The sequence below is a fragment of the Melozone crissalis genome, unplaced genomic scaffold, assembly GCF_028551555.1.
Source record: "Melozone crissalis strain CALT ecotype California unplaced genomic scaffold, PUWL_Pcris_2 ptg000033l_1, whole genome shotgun sequence".
NCBI classification, from domain to species: domain Eukaryota; kingdom Metazoa; phylum Chordata; class Aves; order Passeriformes; family Passerellidae; genus Melozone; species Melozone crissalis.
The window spans coordinates 8456442-8470535 of record NW_026535811.1 but is presented as its reverse complement, the minus strand read 5'-3'; the positions used below and the strand labels follow the sequence as shown (position 1 = coordinate 8470535).

Sequence of the window (14094 nt, the reverse complement as noted above, 5' to 3'; positions counted from 1 at the left end):
CTTTGGTTTATCTGAGACATACTGAGAACCAAGAACTGACTCAGCAGCCTGAAGAAAGCTCACAGGACATTATTTCATTCCAGGTTTCCACTGTGCAAAAGGATTTTCCTCCACGTGCTCCTTCTGATGTGCAGAGCAAGCAGCAGGAAAAGTCCTTGGTGCCATCCATCCTTGGTGTGCACATCCTCTCTTCCTTTTACAGAAAGCTCTCTCTTCACACCCTTGTACATTCATGGATCAAGAATAATGTAAAGGAAAAGTTGTCAAAGGCAAGACAGCCATGGCTTCTCTCCAGGAGGCTGGGGTGGGGTCTGTAAGGAAGGGCAGCTGGAATACAGCCCCTGCAACAGAGTGATTATCAGCACATGTATTGTGGAGAGAGGTGCATTCACACAGGCCCACCCCTTCTCCAGGTGCCATTTTGTGAGCAGGTGCCATTCCCACAATGGAGAGGAAAGCCAGGGCCAAGACTGTGCCCCCTTTGGCACTGCTTTAGCCTGTGTTTCCTGTATAGCAAGCAAATATTACCACTGGAACTACGTCCATGTAAGAGAGTAGACAATTTTTTAGTAAAATAGTAGGGATATTTGGTTTGGGGACAGATTTTCTAGGGTGCCAAGGAGAATCTGGCACTCCCTTTCTGCCAGCCAGCTTGTACAGCTTATACAGCCTAGGTATTGTGTTTACCCACAGAGGCCCAACCACATTACTATCAAAGACATTTTGCCTGCTACCTTTATTGGGCCCAGGCAGAGGAGCTGGGGAGGTATGACAATTCAATATCTGTTCTACACACAAATTTAAAATAGCTTCCTTCCCCTGGAGAGAAGGCAGCACAGTGAAGAGCTGTTTATACCCAAGTTGAGAGATTATCTCCAATCCAATGGGCGATAAAAGCTTTATTTTCCTTTCCCCCTCGTGAGATGACTCATTGTTTGACTTGCTACAAAGCTTACCCACTGTGCACAGGAACATAAAATTTGCCATATCTGATCAGATCTCTGGTACACAGCCTCTGGCAGGAGCCAATACCTTATGCTTCAGAGGAAGATGAACCTCCCTTCCTCATATTGCACCTGGCTGATTGTACACTGCACATGGGAAGAAATTTCCTTCCTGGCACACCATCCTCTGAGATCTGATTACCCTCCTCCTACCAAGCACTAAAAGAAGCCTGAGAGAGCTGTACCACTTTTGTTTTGGTTTGGTTTTTACTTCTTTAACAGATAGGCAACCCTTTTATTTCTGTTTCAGCAAGAGGTAACATGAAGTGAATTGCATTCTGCTGCTTTGCCAGATTCCCAGACAACGGCTTTGGAAAGTCCCAAAGCCACAGCTGCATACAGAACTGAATCTCTGTCAGAAGAGGAATTGAGATTGTGCCTGAGAAAGGGTCAGAGCTGACCTAAGGAAGGGATGCCTGCATGGCCATAGCAAGAATTTCCATTAGCTCTCAACTGTGGCATACTATTGTACTATAGAAACAAGTAGTAGCCTTTAATTATTTATCAATCAAATTCTCTTCCCCCTATGAATTAGGGTCTGCTTATTAAGACCCTAATTCTGTAGGACCTTTATTTTTGAAGGGACTGGGGTGAGGTGTAGATTTGCTCAGAGACATGGAAACTGTCATCTAAAATGCCAGAGTGAGGCTCATCTTCTGCTGAATTAAGGGCTGTTCCTGCAGAAAATACACTCCAGACCCCAGGCTGTTGCTGTAGCTAAAAGAGAAAGGTGAGACATGATGCAGGCAGACCACAACATATGAAAGGGTTTTACAAGACCATCTGAGGAGTGCTTGAAATGCTCGTGTGTGATTTCTTTTGCCTCCCTCTCTGCCATGCCCTGCAAGCAATGAATTGCCCAAAGGAGAACTGTTGTGTGGAAAATCTAACTGGCCTTCTGATGTGTACTTCACCTGATGAAGCATTAAGCAAAAGAGAACATCACTGTGAAAATCAGGCTGACAAGGACAGAGTTGTACCATAACTTCACCATGAGGTATGTGCTCCCTTACAGATAACAATGTAATAAATAAATCTTTCCCTGCACAAACACAGATCAACACTTCCCACCTGCAGGTGACAGCACATTTTTGCCTTCTGTTCAATTAGTACAAAAGTACTGTGTCCAAAGAGAGCTTTAGATTGATGAGTGCTAGACCCAGAACATCCAAATAAGTTGCACAGACTGGGAGCAGCCCCATGAGCTGTGCTGGCAGCTCTGAACCCAACACTTCACACTGCAAATGAGGTCTCTGCTGGGTTCCAGTAGCACCTCTGAGACTTGCGAGAAAAGCCCCAAAGTAATATGACCCAGGACCACTTGGCTTGAAATTACTGAGAAATCAGCAAGCAGCCAGTCTAATACAGTTTGGCTATGGCTAAACGGAGTGGGTGGATGTGCCACATCACTCCACCCCTGGGGTGATCCCATAATTAAAATACTTACATTGTGTTTGGAAAACATAAGGTGCCATAAAATAAGTAAACTGCTTTTCCCTAGATGGATTTCTTGTTCTCTCACTTCCCTCCCTTCCTGCCCTGCTGCTTTCCTGGGAAGTTAGTTTCTCAAAAAAACATGCCCCCACCACATGCCCATTTGTTTTGTGAGGCTGAACCAGTTCAGTCACAGGAGGCTTTTCTAGGGGTGCACAGCAGTGCTGCTAAAAAGTGCCTCAGAAACTGTCATTCAAAAAATAATTCTTACATGAGCAGTACAGTGTCTACTAAACTTGAATGCCACCTTCTTTGACCCTTCTTAAGAAGAAGTAGTTGGTTTTGTGAAAACAAGGTCATGAGATGGTTGGCTTTGCAGCTGAAGGGATTTTACAGCACAGTGTGCACTGCTATCAGTAGGTAATGAAAATGCCTTCCTGTACTGTCCATGGAAGAAAACCTAATCCCACTTATACTATTTTTCTTCCCTGGATGCTGTTTCTTATTTTCCTCTCTCCATCTTCTTTTATTGTCATGCCCACAGTGGAGGAAAATAGGCTCTTTTTATCTCTCTGGTTTTATTCTCTGCAGAAGCTAACAGCACTGTCTTTAACTAACAAAGATATTTACCAAGGAGAATAAAGTGAGGAAAACAAGAGCTGTGTTGCAAAAAGAGAGCAGAGTTTTGCCTGCTGAACTGACTGCTGAAATCAGTGTGAAGTTTTTGCTGCTTTCACTAGGTGCAGATCAGACATGGGGGATGCTGCCTGTCCACTAGCCTGCCCTCTCGGTGGCCATGGACTTCCCAGGGTGATTTTTGACCTAAGAGTCAGACCTGGCTCTGCTCCCATCTCTGCCTTTGCACCTCTGGTTGAAATCTGGCAAGCAGTCCCCATCATGGTCTCCCTATCTGTGTAGTGCAAAAATAAACAACAACAAAAACTTCCTGAACTCAACAGCTGAAAGCAGGTTAGACAAAGTCAAGCAAACCATCAAAATCTGACTCTATGAGATCCATTGTATTCTCTGTCTTCTGTCAGTTTCCAAGCACCACCTCCAGCAGAGTAAAACAGTAATTTACTGACATGTTTATAGACTGGCAGCTTTAGATGCATTAAACTGGGAGCAAAATCCACGCTCACCTTTCTAACGCTGCAGGCTGATGCACTGGTGTCTCAATAGATTATCTACTTCTGCAGATACCCCTCACCTGAAGTCCTGCTCTCACACCTGCTACTCTGGTGACCTTATAAATGATGAGGACAATAAATTCTCACACTGCAGGGCACAAGCTGGTAACCTGCCTGAGTGCAGGAAAATCCACTCTTTGCTCCTTTCTATTCCCAAGCAGCAAAGCAAAGTACAATGGAGAGGGACTGATGGGGTAATTTACACTTTGGAGTAGCCAGTAAACCTGTTAAGCACCAACAGGAATGCACTGTTCTGTTGGACAGTTTAGGGTGATGGTCTCTGAGGAGTTCACTTCTGACAGAGAGCCCCTCAAAAAACTGAAGCATGGTCAGGCTTTGAGGACAGAAAAACAGAGTGCTCTGCTCAGGCAGTATAACCTCTGCACTTAGAACTACACAGCCAGCAATATCTTCACCTGACCACAGACTTCTGGTAGGCTTACAACTTTGTTTTTTGAACAGATGTAGCCAATCTTAAATCATGCAAAGCACTTGCACTCAGCAACCCCTTCTTTGGTTTGGAAGACAGAGTATGCATTTTACAGTATGAGTTGCTGTGTTCAGTGAATGCAACAGATACACCTAAAATGTGAAGTATAAAGTACCACAGGCTGGTCTCACCTTGACTCATTTTGGAACAATCTGAGGACACAGATCCAAAGCAAAATGTGATGCACTGTGCCACCGAGAGCTGCTGCTCTGCTTTAGTTTCGAGATGAGGACACAGGCACAGGACAGCACGCACATGGAAAACAGCATTCACAGCAAGTTCTGTCTCACTTTTTGTTCCACTTCAGCTATGCTCTCCATCCTCCCCCTGGCAGGCAGGATGATGGTGTGAGAAGGGGCTAAAGACAGACCTCTCATTTATCCCTGCTTTCTGCAAGGCAGACAGAATTGTTCACACTCCCACGCCAAAAACTACTTAGCATGGTTGGGCAAACAGCAAAGGGCCAGTGCATGCAAATCAGCAGCTGGTTTCCAAACACCCAGGGACAGATGCACCATCACTGGCAGCATAGAGAAGCCAGCTCAAGTCTCTAGCTACTGTGAGCCTTTAGTGGGAAAATGATGCTGGAGAAGTTCAGAACACTTGAATGTCTCCTATCAAGTAACTCTTTAGGAACTGATGCTCTCTTTCTTTGTGATTGATTAACAAAATTTTTCCTTGTTAGATGCAAAGCATGGTATGTGCCTCTGCATGCAATGGTGTATGTCAAGCAGGAGAGGTGGACGAGGTTGTGTTTTGGTCTTAATTTCTGTATAAAGGCAACACAGTCTGGAAGAAAAGCATATGATTAGATTTAAACCCTTTTCTCAGATTCTGCCAGAGCAACTTTTTAAAGTCCCTTCCCATCTCACATCTTTGTTTGGAATGCTGGACTACCAAAATGCAGAGAGGTGTCATAGTGCTTTGCCTGTTAACATCCAAAATGCTCTGAAGTGCAAATTGCTGCACAGCTGCTTCAAAGACACTGTTTCAGCATTGCCAGGGTGCTGTGTGTGCTGCTCTCTGGTTCCCTGTTTGGAGACACTGATGCTTGCTGCAGGCCAGGGGCCCTGTTCTGGTATGTGCTTGGACATGACAGAACCACCACCACCAGCACCACACTGCTGCCCAGCAGGGCAGTGCTGAGCTCAACAGCAGTGTGGATCATGCTGAAGGCCTTTCCAAACTGAGGCAGCAATTCTGTGCTTTCTCTGCTGGGGCTGCTGCATCCAGCTCTGAACCCAAGAGACCTCCCCAAAGCACCCAGCACCCACAGGCTGCTCTTCAGAACTATCACTTCAGTGGAAGGTAAAGGCAGGAAGGGCAAAGATCTTGCTTTCTCAGGAAGTCTTTCCAGTTCCTCAGAGCTAACAGAGATCTGTGGCATGCCTAGCTATTCCCATGCAGATGGAGAGTGTAATTAGGCGCCCTCAGGGACTGTTCTGGGGTTAGCATACATGTGGGAGATGCAGCCCAGCCACAGGGTAACTCCTGCACTGCTGGTGGTCTGTGCACTTGCTGTTAGGAGTAGGGGACAGAAATCTGTGTGCAGTGATGTGCCTGACCCCTTGCTCTTTGCAGCAGGTGCCCTTGGCCCAGGCAGTGGAGAAGCAGTGGCCTCTCATTGCTGTTGGCTTGCGGGGACTGCCTCATCCTACAGTGGAGAGCTGGCTCTGCACTTCCCAGGCCCAGAGATAAGCAAAGGTAGAAAATGAAGAAAAGGTTAATCCTGGCTAATCCCCAGAGAGAATTATTTGGGAGGTGAGTATGAAGTGGTACAAAGGAAATGCATGGCAGCAGATAAAAATGCCCCTTTACAGGTCTTGTTGAGGAAAAAAATTATTTGATAGGGAACACAGGAGTTGTGGCAGGAAAAGACACCACAAGTGAGGCTTGCACATTCTTTAAGAAGGTCTGAAAGTGCCTGTAATCAGAATGACAAGGCTTTGAGGAATCTCCTACACTGCTGGGAACAGAGGGCAGAACAGCTTTTTCAGTAGTAATCTGAAATAAAAGGCAGAGCTTATTTCTCCTGGTGTCCTGTTGAACAAGGAATTAGAGGTAGAGCACAAGTGCAGGTAATGCTCAGTGCACTGTGCCTGCTCTGGGGCCTCCATGTGTGCAGACATGTGCAGAAACCAACCCAGCAAAGCTCTGCCATGCGTTCCTGCCATGCTGACACTGCTGGTGTGGTGTCCTGTGACCCAGCCCTTCTCCTTTCACTGTCTCTACAGAGACCCTGGGAAGCTGACACATCTGAATCCCCCAGGGCTTTGGGGTCATAAAATAAATAAAATTGCTTTCCTAATGCAGCCTTTGGAAAGTCTGTAAGAAACATATTGATTGGAAAATGCTCGATTAGAACGAGCTCTCATACAGGGAAATAAATCTTTTCAATTGCCCACAGCCTGTGCCAAGCTCAGCTTCCTGGAAGCAACCATGGCCCTTTCTGGAACTGAGGTGAAAATCCCATGTTCCATCACCTCGCCTGACCTGCTGACACTACACATGGTTTGCATTTGCTGATCAAATGCACAAGCAGGACTCTAAATCAGCTTGCTGGGCTGAGACAGCTCACTGATTAACGATGGCAGATGAAGTCACCAATACAAAACCCCACCAAATTTGAAGCCACACTACAGAATTCAAAATGAAGAATATATTCTTTCTAACTCTGTGCCCAAGCCCTTTTCTATGTAGTAAAGTCAGTAAATGAAGAAACTCTCTCAGACAAAATTACTCAACTATGTCTAAGACCCCCAGTCCCAGCAAGTCAGAAAAGTCCCCAAACACTGCTGACCAATTCCTGAAGTCCTTGGAGTTGTACCTGATGTCAGACTAAAGCTCCCAATACAACCCCAATGGTTTAATGTGGTCAGCTGTGCTGTGTTTCTTATAACTGAGACCCACATTTGACCCCCAGCAGCCACTAGGTCTCCCTTGTGTCTCCACTCCATCATCCAGAATGAACCTATAGAATAAGTGGATAGCAGGATGTCCTCTGTGAGCTGCCCCACTTTGGGATTAGTCAGAAACAGAAAATATTACAATGACAGGCAGTTTGTGCCAGAATTCACCCAGGCCAGGACAAACCAGTCTAGATAAAGGTATTGGTTTGTGTGTTGAAGTTGGATTTTAGGTTCTGAAAGGGAAAAGCTACCAAAGAAGTGAGCAACAACAGAGGTGATGAAAAGACCAGTGGGTTTTCTAGGCACTCATTCCATGAGCCATGTCCAAGAGCTTTTAACAACTCTGCAGACAGCTCCAGCTTCCTTTCATGTTGTTTGCAAAGCCTTCCTAGAAGCCTGACAAGAGCTTTCCTTGCAGGGCAGGGTGAAGGCTGGCTTTTTCCATCTGGGCAGCACGGTCAGAGAAGGCCAGAGTGCAGCAGGGGGCAGGGAGCCACGGACAGCAGGGCACTGCCTGGCTGCCAGCACTGAGCGCTGCTCCCACAGCTGCCCCAGCAGCCAGTGCAGCACCAGCAGTGGCAGTGGGATGGGGAGGGGGGAAATGCTGCCTTGGATCCCCTCCCTGTTACAGCCTTAATCTACTCCTGACTTCTCAACCAATTTTTGGCTGTTGTCCATGGAGCAGACATTGCTCTCCTACTGCTCCCTTCCAGAAGGAGCTGAAAGAAATGTTGTCTGTCGTTTTTTTCCTTGTATGTGCAAAAGCTATATCCTAAACAAGAGCAGCTGAGCCCTGACAATGTCACAGGGTAGCTAGCTCAAGAGACAATGCTGCCAGAAGCAAACAGTTTTGCCAGTAGAAGTCGAGGGATTATAAAAACTTTCATTTTCTTCTCAGCAACTCTTTATTGTTTCAAACCAATTTTATCTTCATCCAGGTCAAAATTCCATGTAGAAAAAGCATTCTTTACATTTTTTCTGCACTGGCTATGACCACTGCTGATATTAAGTAACACTTGCACTTTTATACTACACAGTGCCTTTCAACTGCAGACAAATTAGATTGTTATATCTGTTTTACAGATGTGAGGCACAAAGGCACTGGATGCCTGCCCATACACGGAGGGATCAAATCCAGGAACTCTGTTCTGCTCCTCTTTATAACTGGACACATGCAGAGCATCTTTACATCCTTTACATCTACTTTACCTTCCCACTTCTTGTATCAATTATTTGATGCATCCTGGCAACAGTAATTTTAAGGTAAACAACCCAATCCTATATTAGAAGGAATTGTCAATACATGCTGTTTCTTTCTTTTAATACAATATGGCCTTGATCTCTGGCTGAGGGGTTCAAGATTTGAAAGTAATCAGAAATAAATTGATCTGGGTAGTCTTGACCTACATGTGGTTTTATTTAAGTCTTTTGCTTGCTACCTAATTGCTGTACAGTACAGCAGAGTGCTCAGATTATTACCATGCTTGCACTATGTGGTAGTAATGCTGGTAACCAAACTGGAAGCTCCAGGTTTAGGAACCTGATCAACACTGCTGAAAGATTTGAAAAACTGAAGAAATAGTTGCTAGCTACAATAAATACAGCTGCCTAAAATTAAGATGGTTCCTTTCAGCAATTTATCACTTTAACCTACCATCAGCTACATCACCTTGATCTTCTGGTGGATGCAAATTTAGAGACATCCTGGAGTTCTGTAAGAGAGGGGTCAGGAGTCCTTTTTGTACAGCTGAATCAAGTGGAAAGTTTTGAAATCTCAGTTTCACATATCAACAAAACACCACCACCAACATTATAATCCTCCGTATTAAGAAGCTGCCTTTTTCTCACAGGGAGATTTTGTTCTCAGAGGCTCACATCCCGAAGAAGTTGGGTCCCTTTCCCTTGAGGAATTTTGGCTGGGACTTTGTTTCCTAACTCAAGTGTGACTGTGAGAGCTGGGGAGGGGTGAGTGTGTACACAAAGAGCATGTTTTCCAGGCTGTTTCCAGGGAACGTGGGGCCAGCTCCACCAGAGAACAGTCCATGCTGTAACAGCGAGATGTCATCTGCTGGCTTCCTCTGCACTGGGGCTCCTGAGCTGCAGCTGCACTTGTGCTGCTACTGTAAAAGCAGATTTTGGCAGCACAGCCCAGAACCATGGCTTACTTTGCCTGTAACCATTAAGCAAATCACCATAGGAAAAAAAAATTGCCATCAGCATGTGGTAAAAGTATGTCATACTTTTACTGTAAGTGATTGTGCTTTTGGATGTCTTGCTCCTGCAGGCTTTCTCTGTGGAGTCCTAATGCAGGAGGGCTGCTTTAGCCTGCTTCAATACACCAGTACATAAGTTTTTCTGTGTTTTATGCAAAGACTTGCCTTCAAGTGAGATTAAATATTACATTACTGGTGGAAACTGTACAAATTCCAATTTGGACACTGCACAGTGTACTTCTGAACCACATCTTTGGAGGTAAAAGCCCATTCTTAGCATGCTGCATGCATCTCTCGCTCCCAAGATGCTGCAAACTGGAGTTCTGACATGATTAAAAAGTCCAGATTTAGCTTCATTTCTTGAAGGTTCCTTAATGAACCAAATCCCTACAGCTCTACAAACTGCCAGTCATTTCTCCAAGAAGACACTGCTGTCCTAGAGAAAGGTGAAGAGCTTCAAAGAACAGCTCCAGATGCCAGAGATCCTTTTCCACATTCAGGGGACAAAGAGGCCACTGAGATGGACTCCAAGCTGCACCACAACACATCACCCATGCAGGAGAAGTAACTGCATTACAATTCCATGGGGCCCTTTAACCTTCCAGTGCAACTTGTGCTCAGAAAGGCCTCTTGTACTGAGGTACTTGTGCTTGAAATACATTGATAATGAGAACGAATTAAGTGTGTGCTCTTTGATTATCAGATGATAAATTATCATGATTATCTTTGCTGCATCTTGAGAATTGCTTCCTCTCCAGCATTTAACTCCTTCTTGCTCTGAAGCTAGTCAACATACCCACTAACTTCTCATATTAGGGCCCCAAAAAATTGGCTTGCATTTATTATTTCTATGGAAGTCATACAAAGTTGGAGCACTAGTATTTCTACTCAGGACCACTTGAAAATACTGTTACAAGGAATAAGAAATGAACTTTATCATTTGGGACAAGATCCTGTTTGGGATAATTTCTATCTCAGTGCTGGGGTGCCTGCAGTAACTGCAGTGTCCTTCCAACAAGCTCATCCCAGGTGACAGCTTGGACAATTTGTAGTGTTTAGTGACTGTGCTGACTTTGTCATGTTTCCTGGCCACTACATTGATGTGCCAGTGCATTTGGTGAAGGAGCTATGCTGTGTTCTTGATGAGAGAGAGAATGTGTGTTCATGTATATCTGTACACTGTTTTTTGCCAGATCAGCTTTCTGAACACGATTAAGAGCACAATTGCACTAACAGTTCGGCCAACACAACTGGCAGGGAGGTGGCAAATTGCAAAAAGAATAACAGCTGGATGTGGCAACAGAAAATTGAGAAAATGCTTCAACTGGTATTGTTACAGAACATGTCATTCCACTGAAAAATAATGCATGGGCTTGCTGCATCACTTGAGTTTAATCTGGATGATGTCACTGAGAAAGGCTTGCTTCCAGGAGCGGAAAAATGATTGCAACGTCAATAGAGGCAAATGATTTACCTATGCAGTTCCAGTAAAGGATCAAGCTTTGAATGAAAAGGAAAAACAAACGGATGAGCTAAATCACAAGAAGGCTGTGTCTCATGTTGCTCTTAGGGTTTCTTGCCACTCTAAAGGTGCAGTGAGAGAGGCTGCAGCCACCGAGTAATGATGGGTAACTGGGATCATCCCAGCTTCACAATTCCTAGTGCCACATAATCCTACTGTGCTGGTACAGACACTCAGTGACCTGACCATCTCCAGGACTTCTGTCCTTCCCACCCTTCCTTTCCCACAGGAAGCATGACCATCCCTGTGCTTGCTATGATCAAAGAACTACTGCAAACGTGCCAGGGCAAAGGGGACACCTGTCCTTGGAGAGGGGCACTGTGTGCTGGGAGCCCCAGAGCTGGGCTGTGGAGCTGTGACAGCAGCGAGGAGTGAGGAACTCACCCCTCAGCCCCACTAACAGGGCCATGGCTTTTGGAGGGGTGAGGCTAAATAAAGTAAAATAAGTTTAAGTACTGGGATTGTAGTATCAAATTGTATCACTTGTCAGAAATATTTAACAACATCTAATGCTTCTTTACATGGCTGACAGTTGTGCCAGGTAGCACAAAACACTGAGGCAGGAGAACCACCTGCCTGGAGGACATTGCAATATGGGCAGACAGGAGAGGGAAGGGATTCAGAATAACCAACCCCAGGAAACTACTGGAGTCCTCATACACTTCATTATGTAGCTATTGAGAAAACAAAGTTGAAATGCTTTTTCACCAATCTGTCTAATTAAAACTGTCTTAGCTGTGCTCCCCCGTATATTGGCAAGTTTTAGTCAGCTCTGTGAAGGACATTTGTCCAATTATTTTATCTTATCTATTGCGGAAATCCAGATTTGTAGGTCTGTCTGTTCACACACCACTTGTACTCACAAAAACTCAGACAATCACAATGACATTGAAGGCAGGAGAGCTACAGAGGTGTCTCCATGAAGTAATTTCTCTTCTATTTTTCCAATGATTCACAACTTGCTTAGTTTACAAAGTCCAAACCAGTTTTGCTTCATTCTTTTGTATCATAACTTCCAAATCATCTCAAGTTTTCACTCTCCTGGGAAGACTGACTCACAACCAACTTGCAAAGCTTGGAACATTTTTTTTAAAAAAGACAGACTGGAGAATTAAGAAGGTTGGAAGTGAACACAAACATTAGGAAAGGATGGTGAACTACATTTTGAAGAAAGGACACCTTCTAACCTAACTTTTCAGGTTGCCTTAGCTTTTCCCTTCATGCCTGCTGTTATAATTCCTACATTACAGAAATTACTAAGCCCTCTGGTACCCATAAATACAAAGCAAGTTAACATTCCCACGTCTTTTCTTTCTTCTTAACAAGCTTCAAGTGGAAAACTACTTTTCTAAATACTTTGCTTACTGATGTGATTCCCTCCTCCCCCACCCCCATGACTGGGGTCAATCAGTTTGGCACTGACAGCATGGGGCAGAAATGCAGACACGGGCACATTGTCAATTTGAGGAGTGGGAGAAGCCTTCTTCAGCAATTTCACACAAAATGACATTAGGGAATGCAAAGTGTCAAAAATTTCCCATGAAGCCCTGAGAAAATCTGCAAACTAGATGTCTCACACCTCTCTGGCAGATAATAAACACAGAGCATATGGACCCAAGTACTGAATGTTCATGAAAACGGAGTCCTCCGTATTTGAGACCATGCAGAGTTTCTGAGGACATGAATGCAGTTTCACAAAAGCTTTACACCCTTGTTATTCAGGTGTTTGGATAACCAACAATGGAAATTCAGAAAAGGTTTATTTGTGAGCTGGCCTATTCCTTAATAAATTACAGCATTTCTTTCTTATATCTTCTTCCAAATCTGCTGGAATGGCCATTGGTCCTCTTCAATATTGTGTCTTCCCTGCTGTGACCAAATTTGTTGATTTAGGTCCTGAAACACTACTTCCCTCTAATATTAAGTCTCAAAAGAAAGCACTGTGATTGATTCTTAACAAAATGTTCTGTGATATCTCATTTGGGATTTTTTCTAAACTTCCTCTTCCCCCCACTACCCCTGAGGTGTGCACACCGTGTGAAGAGGAGATTCCTCTTGCCAACCCAACCTCAGCCTTATTAATTTAGCACTGTCACAAGTCATGCTTTTGCAACTCTGCTGACGGAATCAGGTGGGAGGAGGAGGAGGAGGAGGAGGAGGAGAAGGAGGAGGCTGACTCGGCAAGAGGAACCTTTTGTTTGCACGTAAATGCCTTGGTGTTATCAGAAGGAAAACAAGGAGTGAGCAGCATGAATTATACAAAAAACATCATGGCACTGTTATTGTTTTGCCCCCTGGTTCTTTTCAGTCTTTACTCTTTTGCTTAAGTAATGCTGCACACATGGTTTATCTTTTAAGCCTGGGAAGCAGCAACTTGAATAAAGCAGCAATGACACACTGGATGTACCCTCAGCATGTGCACCCAACCCAAAATCAACAATTCAGCCAACCCCTTCATCTGACTGTACCCTCTGGTTGCCTCCTGACATCTGAGTCCAACCCCAGCTAGGAAAAATCCTCACCAATATGTCATATTGACCAAAAAGTCAACCCAGCCAGCTGAATGTTAAAGTGCAGACCAATTAGTGCCTGCCCAAGGTTTTGAAAACACTGGCTTTCAGACTTGAAAAGCATGCCTGCATCTCCTGTGAAAAACATGGTAATGGTTCTTCTTGCCTTCTCCCTTCAAATTGGAAGTCAGGATGGATGGATATCAACACCTTGAAAGAAATCTGAGATCAGTTCTGTGCCCCTGTCAAAGCCTAGTGGTTTCCTTGCTCCTTTCATTTGCTAGAACCCGTATGAAATTGGAAAAATGGTACTGGGATATCATCAGGGTGTTTGCCCTCTCCAGGATTCATTTAACACCTCTGCCAACCTCTTTAAAAGACATAAAAGAGGAGGCAATTTTTAATCTCCTTTCATGGTGTGGCTGCCAACATCCTAGGCTAAAGCTGCATGTCCTCAGGAAGAGGGAGCTGAGTGTGTCCATAGCTGTTATTTCCGAGTTGGCAGGCATGCTGGAGAGGCCTTTTGCTTGCCCTGATAAGGTCATTTGCATAACCCTACTTTGCATATATTTTTTCCTCTTCTTTTTCTTTCTCTCTCCACTCTCTAAGTTCTCCATGTGCCAGAGAAGCACTAGGAAATCTTATATTAGCTAATCCCAATATTCATCCTATTAAACATTTACTGATTTTTTTCATTTCCTGTAAAAAGCTGGTGTACATTTTGGTAACTCTATTCTTACACAATGTGAAACAAAGAAAATTGTAGTGTTAGTGCAAAAAGAATTCTGCTTTCTCTGTATAGGTTTCTTTCACATTCAGTCA

At 44.4% G+C, this 14094-nt stretch overlaps 1 protein-coding gene across 2 annotated transcripts in view; it reads right to left on the bottom strand.

Moving 5' to 3' along the window:
• Positions 1–14094, bottom strand: part of ETV6 (ETS variant transcription factor 6) — a 121029-nt gene that overhangs the window by 28202 nt on the left and 78733 nt on the right. The window lies entirely within an intron of this gene.